This window comes from Arabidopsis lyrata (assembly GCF_000004255.2).
Source record: "Arabidopsis lyrata subsp. lyrata unplaced genomic scaffold ARALYscaffold_7, whole genome shotgun sequence".
In the NCBI taxonomy this organism is placed as follows: domain Eukaryota; kingdom Viridiplantae; phylum Streptophyta; class Magnoliopsida; order Brassicales; family Brassicaceae; genus Arabidopsis; species Arabidopsis lyrata.
The window spans coordinates 22,924,583-22,932,617 of record NW_003302549.1 but is presented as its reverse complement, the minus strand read 5'-3'; the positions used below and the strand labels follow the sequence as shown (position 1 = coordinate 22,932,617).

Sequence of the window (8,035 nt, the reverse complement as noted above, 5' to 3'; positions counted from 1 at the left end):
ATAAAAAGTCTGGCCGGTGTTGTTTCCATATATCCCGAAGATAACCGATAATTGCCTTATTCCCAAGTCCTTGACAGTTCCAACTCAAAATCTTCATAAAATAATTCGATATTTTTGTGAGAATTGCACCTTCCCAGGTACAACACTTCTCTTTTCCCGGTATCTCCAGGTTGCATCTATGACCGATTTATAATTCATTTTCCTTTCCTTCCCCAGACGAACCATGAATACTCCATAAATTAAAAACCTTATTGTAGGAGTAGACAACGTAATTATATAAATCCATCCCCAAAGCGCAATATATATCCATAAGAACCATCTACTATTAACATATTTTTGTTTCCACATTAAAACCCAAGATTCCAAAATAATGTATAACCGATAAAATATGAAAATAAACAAAGTTGTCTCCAAACTCCAAACCCACATTGTATCCGAGAATTTGTCTTGCCCTGCTGATGCATTTCCCAGTTGATTCCATAAGCCAATCACCTCTATGAACTTTCGTATCACCCCTAAATTTGAAATCCGGTTATACCTATTAGATAGACCATGAAAGAGAACCAGCTTACTCCTCCGCTGTAGAAAACGATAGTAACACAAATCGATCATTTGTCTACATACACCACCGAGTACAAGCAGTCCGAGACATGATGTACCCAAATCCACCAGCACGATAGCCAACCCCAATTGACAATTCCCCGGATCTTTTCTCTCTGACTCCGATATTGATATTCTTGCATTTTCCATGGCTACCGGAACTTGCAGATCCGCACAGAAAAGAAGCCAAACGTACCCGGAAATCTCCTTTATCATTTGTAACCGAGCAGAGTCTGGTTTCACTACCAAGACCCCTTTGCCAATTGAAACGGCCTCACAAGCCAGCATCAACAAAGCCCGATTGGAACCCTTCTCACATATTACTTAGCAATCTTAAATGTTTTTTTTTTTTTTTTTTTTTTTTTTGTTAAAGGGTATTCAAATTTTATAAATAAATGCACATTGGGCTATTTCCGGAATTAAGCCCATACATTTCTCCTTAGGGCCCAATCCACTAACATTAACCCAACAAAACCATCAAACACAAAACCGACTCGGTTTAACGTAACCGATCTAAACCGGACAAACGAAAACCCTAATCTCAAAACGTAGAACACGCTTGAGCCGCCGTCCAAGAACTGCAGAACCTCGCCGGGACAGGAACCTCCGGTGAGCCTGGACGACACGAGCCGAATGGAGATGGTGATCCAGGATCCGTTGCCATCCCACCACCGTAGAGCAGTTTTGAGGAGGAAGAAGAGAACCGGGCTTCCTGTAGGGAGTAGATTCGGGGACAATCGACGGTGGTTTAGATTCACCGGGCCGGAGTCGACCTCCCCCATCAAGCGGCGACCCTATGACGCCTCCAAAATCTCCAGTCCCCAGATCTAACCGCCGTCGTTCCTCGTTCCTCGCCGTGAAGTCTCTCTCTTCTACTCCGCATCGCTACATCGCCGGTAGAGCTCTTACCGTCGACGTCTCGCTGGAAGCTTCTCCACTCCACTCCACCGTGATTTTGGTTCGATTGATTTGCCGAGATGATGTCGTGGATTACGGATGAAGAACCATGAGCCAGAGGGTTCTCTTCGCCACCGGAATTGGCAGAGAACCCACCGTCGGTGCACGAAATCGTGATCAGAAGAAGAGGAGAAGGTGAGAGAGAAATCGCCGCGAGTGTCGACCACGCGCACGACCCTCTCTTTTTATCAACGAATTAGGGTTTTTTAGCAATCTTAAATGTTCCAGTCTGATGAACAAGCATTTGATATTTTCATCATAGATTAGTGATTTTGTGCTGTGTATCCTCTTGTATTGTTTTATCTTTATGTGAAATTTCCAATCTCTTAACCTGCAAAGTAAAACCTTTTTGGTCTAATTCGTTTTGAACTAATTTTGAGTTATTTCTGGTTTCGTGAATTCCACATTGGATCGAACAATCAAATTCAAATTTAAGCTTGACTTAAAAAACTTTTATGAAACACGACCGAGCCCTCAAGGCCCAAGGCCCAAAAGCAAAGAGAATAGTGGGCGGGACAGGGGCATGTTTGTAATTTGGCAAACGATATGTTAAACCCTAACTTGTTTTTCACCACTATAAATACACTCGTATCCCCAACATAGTCTTCTATTCCTATGATCAATCTTATTGTGAGCATGTTCTTTCTCTTCTGCTGATCTTTGTTAAAACTGTTTCGATCCAATCAATCGTATTTTTATTTATTTTCATGACAGTTGATTATAAACTATTTTCTCGATCATCGGATCTTTGGTCTGAGATTTTTATATTGCTCGATGGATTGTTGATTAGATCTGAGTTAACTTGTTGTATGTGATCTTAATAGTTGATTTGTGATGTGATTGGGTAATTCTGGAGCAGCATAACAAATCCATAGTTTTCTTCTTCTTGATACATAAGGTGTTAGTTTTATCTGAATCGAATTAGTTCACTCTTGTTTTTAAATTGAGTTCATTCGATAGTGTTTTATAAAAAAAATAGTATTACTAAAGAGAAGCTTTGTATGTGATTTATCTTATAAAGTTGTTTCTTTTTCCTGCCTAGATGGAAGCTACAGATGTTAAGGCTAGGTGTATTCATTGTTCTGGATTGACTAGTTGTAAGACTAAAGATGGTGTCACAACTAGTGCAATGGGAAAACACATGAGAATATGCAAAATGATGCCTCGGGAACTACCTGATGGTAGGGATTCTAAGTTTAGAGCTAAGCATGCTTCACTATTATTTCACAAGTTTGAATAAATTGTGTTGATGATTCTCATCAGTAGATGAAAGTGTATTAGTTCTGTTCCATCAACAATTTGGCTAGCTATATAAGCGTTGCTTTAAAGAATAGTATTAAGTGGTTAAATTTTCATTAGCAGAGTGCACTCCCTCAATAAGATTCAAATTGCTAATTTAATTTTTTTTATTGTCTGAATTCTTTGATTTTCTTGTACCACTGATGAAAGTATCAGATTTGCACCTATTTAACTTCTTTTAAAAACCTACAGATACGTTAATATCATAAAAGGCATCCTTCTGGACGTCTTGTTGATGCTAATGAAGACTACGAAGCACGCCTGAAGGAGGAACCAGTTATTGCGTTCAGTGGAGAGGTTGGTTTTTTCTTGAATTTTTATTGTTGCTATTTGTTTGACACATTTTAACAGTTTTGTAAACCCCTTTTTATTGTTAAATCTTCTTGTCTGTTACGCAGGAAGGCAATGGTCGGTACTTGGACTTGCATGAGTACATCAACTCTAAATTTGGGGAAAGGGTTGAATACCGCGATAAACTGAAGTTATCGAGGTAAACATTTCATTGAATTTTCTTTTACTTAAAGCCTCCAAATTTGTTTCCAGCATGCAGCTGAATGGCTTTCCTTTTTGTATTGCTATTTGTCATTTTAGGCAATACAGGAAGTATATGGAAGCTCTGCTAGAGTACTTGGTCTACTTTTTCCAGCGAACCGAGCCGTTGCAAGATCTTGACCGGATACTTTCTAGCCGTTGCAAGATCTTGACCGGATACTTTCTAGCCGTTGCAAGATCTTGACCGGATACTTTCTAAGGTTTAAGATCCTCCCTTTCTTTATCGTTTTATTGTGTTCACCTTGTACCTTATGGATTCTTATGGGCGTTTTGATCTATGCATTAGTACATAACTGGTATGTTATTCGTGCTTAAGAATTTTCTACTAGTTTCCCAAGTAGAACTTTGGATTTTCTTAGTTTTAACAACTGGTTGCTTTGTGAGTGTTCTAACTACTAGTTCAAGCCAAATCCCAAATTCTAAAATATTAGGGTTTATGTTCTCAATAGTGTTCTTCGTATTTATCGTTTTTTTTTAATTTCTCGCGCAGCCCTTAAGATCGCCTTCCACAAATGCTTAATGGAAGCGTGTCGAGTCATAGCTGCGCCAAATCGAATTTTATTTAGGGTTTTTAATTAGTGTTCTCCTAAGTACTAACCCAGTTTTTCCCTTCCTGATTTAGTATAGCTCGAGGTTTTTTTCGGCATTAGAATCTGGAATTAAGGTCCTCTCTTGCCGACTCTTCAGATATAAGTGTTTATCTCTTTTATCTGCTAGAGATCTTAGCATTTGGGGATTTTCAGATTCTAATTCGTACATTTAGTATCTCGTGCTTTATAATCGGGTTGGATACATATTAATAATTTGTAGAATGTTTTTTTTTATGGATTTGTAATGAAACGGCGTGAATGATGAACCAATTAGATGTGCGAGTGAGGGGTAATTTCCTCATTATGAGCTTAAAACTGTTTGAGGCATATTTAACGTTTCTGACATTGCCACTTTTCAAAAGATTTTTTTTGTGTTTTATTGATGGAATGGTGGAGAATGAGGAACAAATAACTCATCCGTGAATCAAACCATGAACCAAATTTTGCTTATTGATATTCTGATTCCACCCTTGAATAATCTTTTGATTGGCTTTGTTTTGTTGATTTGGTTTTCTTATGCATGAAGTAGGATGACCAAAACCTATTTATTGGGAAAATAATTCAGTCTTGCATTGCCAAATGTGAAAGAAATATGTTTGTAACTTTAATCAATTCAAATGTTTTATGGAACCGTTGCTAGGTAATATTACTGCATCTTCAAGTCACTTCCCAAATTCTAAAAAATTAGGGTTTATGTTCTCAATAGTATTCTTCGTATTTATCGGTTTTTTTTTTTTTAATTTTTCGCGCAGACCTTAAGATCGCCTTCCACAAATGCTTAATGGAAGCGTGTCGAGTCATAGCTGCGCCAAATCGAATTTTATTTAGGGTTTTTAATTAGGGTTCTCCTAAGTACTAACCCAGTTTTTCCCTTCCTGATTTAGTATAGCTCGAGGGTTTTTTCGGCATTAGAATCTGGAATTAAGGTCCTCTCTTGCCGACTCTTCAGGTATAAGTGGTTATATCTTTTATCTGCTAGAGATCTTAGCGCTTGGGGATTTTCAGATTCTAATTCGTACATTTAGTATCTCGTGCTTTATAATCGGGTCGGATACATTAATAATCTGTGAATTGTTTTTTTGTGGATTTGTAATGAAACGGCGTGAATGATTAACCAATTAGATGTGCGAATGAGGGGTAATTTCCTCATTATGGCTTTCCTTTTTGTATTGCTATTTGTCATTTTAGGCAATACAGGAAGTATATGGAAGCTCTGCTAGAGTACTTGGTCTACTTTTTCCAGCGAACCGAGCCGTTGCAAGATCTTGACCGGATACTTTCTAAGGTTTAAGATCCTCCCTTTCTTTATCGTTTTATTGTGTTCACCTTGTACCTTATGGATTCTTATGGGCGTTTTGATCTATGCATTAGTACAGAACTGGTATGTTATTCGTGCTTAAGAATTTTCTACTAGTTTCCCAAGTAGAACTTTGAATTTTCTTAGTTTTAACAACTGGTTGCTTTGTGAGTGTTCTAACTACTAGTTCAAGCCAAATCCCAAATTCTAAAATATTAGGGTTTATGTTCTCAATAGTGTTCTTCGTATTTATCGTTTTTTTTTAATTTCTCGCGCAGCCCTTAAGATCGCCTTCCACAAATGCTTAATGGAAGCTATGTCGAGTCATAGCTGCGCCAAATCGAATTTTATTTAGGGTTTTTAATTAGGGTTCTCCTAAGTACTAACCCAGTTTTTCCCTTCCTGATTTAGTATAGCTCGAGGTTTTTTTCGGCATTAGAATCTGGAATTAAGGTCCTCGCTTGCCAACTCTTCAGGTATAAGTGTTTATCTCTTTTATCTGCTAGAGATCTTAGCGTTTGGGGATTTTCAGATTCTAATTCGTACATTTAGTATCTCGTGCTTTATAATCGGGTCGGATACATATTAATAATCTGTGAAATGTTTTTTTTTATGGATTTGTAATGAAACGGCGTGAATGATGAACCAATTAGATGTGCGAGTGAGGGGTAATTTCCTCATTATGAGCTTAAAACTGTTTGAGGCATATTTAACAATTCTGACATTGCCACTTTTCGAAAGATTTTTTTTGTGTTTTATTGATGGAATGGTGGAAAATGAGGAACAAATAACTCATCCGTGAATCAAACCATGAACCAAATTTTGCTTATTGATATTCTGATTCCACCCTTGAATAATCTTTTGATTGGCTTTGTTTTGTTGATTTGGTTTTCTTATGCATGAAGTAGGATGACCAAAACCTATTTATTGGGAAAATAATTCAGTCTTGCATTGCCAAATGTGAAAGAAATATGTTTGTAACTATGAACTCTAATCAATTCAAATGTTTTGTGGTTTTGTTGCTAGATAATATTATTGCATCTTCAAGCCAAATCCCAAATTCTAAAAAATTAGTTCAGTGTTCTGCAAAACTTTTTTGTGACAATAAATCTGCTATACACATAGCTACAAATCCGGTGTTTTATGAGCACACCAATCATATAGAGATTTATTGTCACACCACAAGAGATCATGTCAAGAATGGATTTCTGAAGTTGTTTCATGTTACAACTGAGAATTAAAATGCTGATATTTTGACTAAAGCTATCTTCTTCAATGTATGTCCATTTCAAACCTCTTTTCACCTGACCACAGTTCTGTTTCAGAGGCTTGAGGGGGGTGTATTGGAGTATATTTAGATAATTGGGTTTGTTATCACCGTTTAGATTAATTATACTTGTATATAAACAACATTAAATGGGGCGGATCTACCTTAGTATATATGGGGGCAGTTGCCACCCTTAAATTTTTGAAATCTTTTGAGAATTTTAAAGAATTAATTTAATTGCCCCACATAGGAAATCTCTCTTGCCCCCGTTAAATTTGTGTTTTCCAAAAATCTCTCCTCACGTTAACTTAAAAAGAAGGTAAATGAATATTGTATATCTCTTATCCCCTTTAATTTAGCTAAATAGTAAATATCTTACAAATTTAAATCTAAATGTAACAACTTAACCTAAATGCATAGACAATAACATCTATTACCCTTTGAATAAACTCAAAATTTAATGTTTAAAAATTTGGTCTCTTCCGAATACTTTAGTGGTTTATAATTATAGTTATGGTAATGTTTTAGAGTATTTGCACCTCGTACCCTAAGACTACAAAACAATTAAGTCAAAGGATATGTGGCAAAACTGTAAATAAGACTTCTTCTAGAAACAGGGCAAAAAGACGAAATTACCCTAACCACATCATCATCTTTTACGCATTCTCTCCTTCAACCATCTCTCGTCAATGGCTTCCTTGCTCTATCTCCCCGCCCACAGAAACCCAGCACCATCTACCGCCTCTCCGTCACCGGCAACATTTCTCCCCAATTCCGATCTATTCCCTCCTCTTTGAATCGCCATTATCGGATTTGGCAACTACAGTCAATTCCTCGCCGAAACCCTAATTTCTCAAGGCCACATTCTCTTCGCTCACTCCCCATCCGATCACTCCTCCGCCGCTCGTCTTCTCGGTGTCTCACTCTCTTCGTTGATGTTCTCTCTGTTAAAGAGTTTGCTAAAAGTCTTCTTTTCCAATACTAACATGTAAATTTTGATTTTTTTTGTACACATCCAATATTTGGTCTTTAGAGTGTGAATTCAAATCATGGTTGGAGAAGATTAAGAGTCGTGTATGATAAAGTTAAGATTGCGGAAGAAAAATTGTGAATTTCTAAGGGGATGGTGGCGAGACGAAAATCGGAGAAAGAGTAGTGGATGGTGGTGATGTGCCATTTTTTCTCTTTTGGAGGGTATTTTCGTCCGAAAGTTTATGGTGTGCCAGTTTCTCTCTCTTGTTTTGCAAACAAAAAAACTTGTGTATGTCACACCTAATTATTTTTCAAATAATTGCTATGCAGCTAATTGACTCAATATTTTATGTGTTTTATTCTAAATATTTGAGTTTTCTATAAAACAATAAATTAAAACATTAATACAAAATCTAGTAAATTTAATTTTTAAATCAACCTAAATATGATAATTCAAAATCTCTAATTTTTAAATATCACTCTTTGATTCATTTAAACTAA

At 36.8% G+C, this 8,035-nt stretch overlaps 1 long non-coding RNA gene across 14 annotated transcripts; it reads left to right on the top strand.

Annotated features, from left to right (window-relative positions):
• Positions 1–2,160: 2,160 nt before the first annotated feature.
• LOC9306824 lies at positions 2,161–7,877 on the top strand. 14 transcript variants are annotated; one of them, XR_002330341.1, is made up of 8 exons: positions 2,161–2,455; positions 2,600–2,738; positions 3,049–3,153; positions 3,255–3,346; positions 3,448–3,608; positions 5,187–5,283; positions 5,574–5,771; positions 6,322–7,877. It is a non-coding gene; the product is annotated as an uncharacterized LOC9306824 (long non-coding RNA). The 14 variants fall into 14 exon arrangements; XR_002330345.1 differs by having other exon boundaries at positions 2,162–2,455; positions 5,712–5,771; XR_002330346.1 differs by having other exon boundaries at positions 2,162–2,455; positions 5,707–5,771.
• The last annotated feature ends 158 nt before the right edge of the window (positions 7,878–8,035 follow it).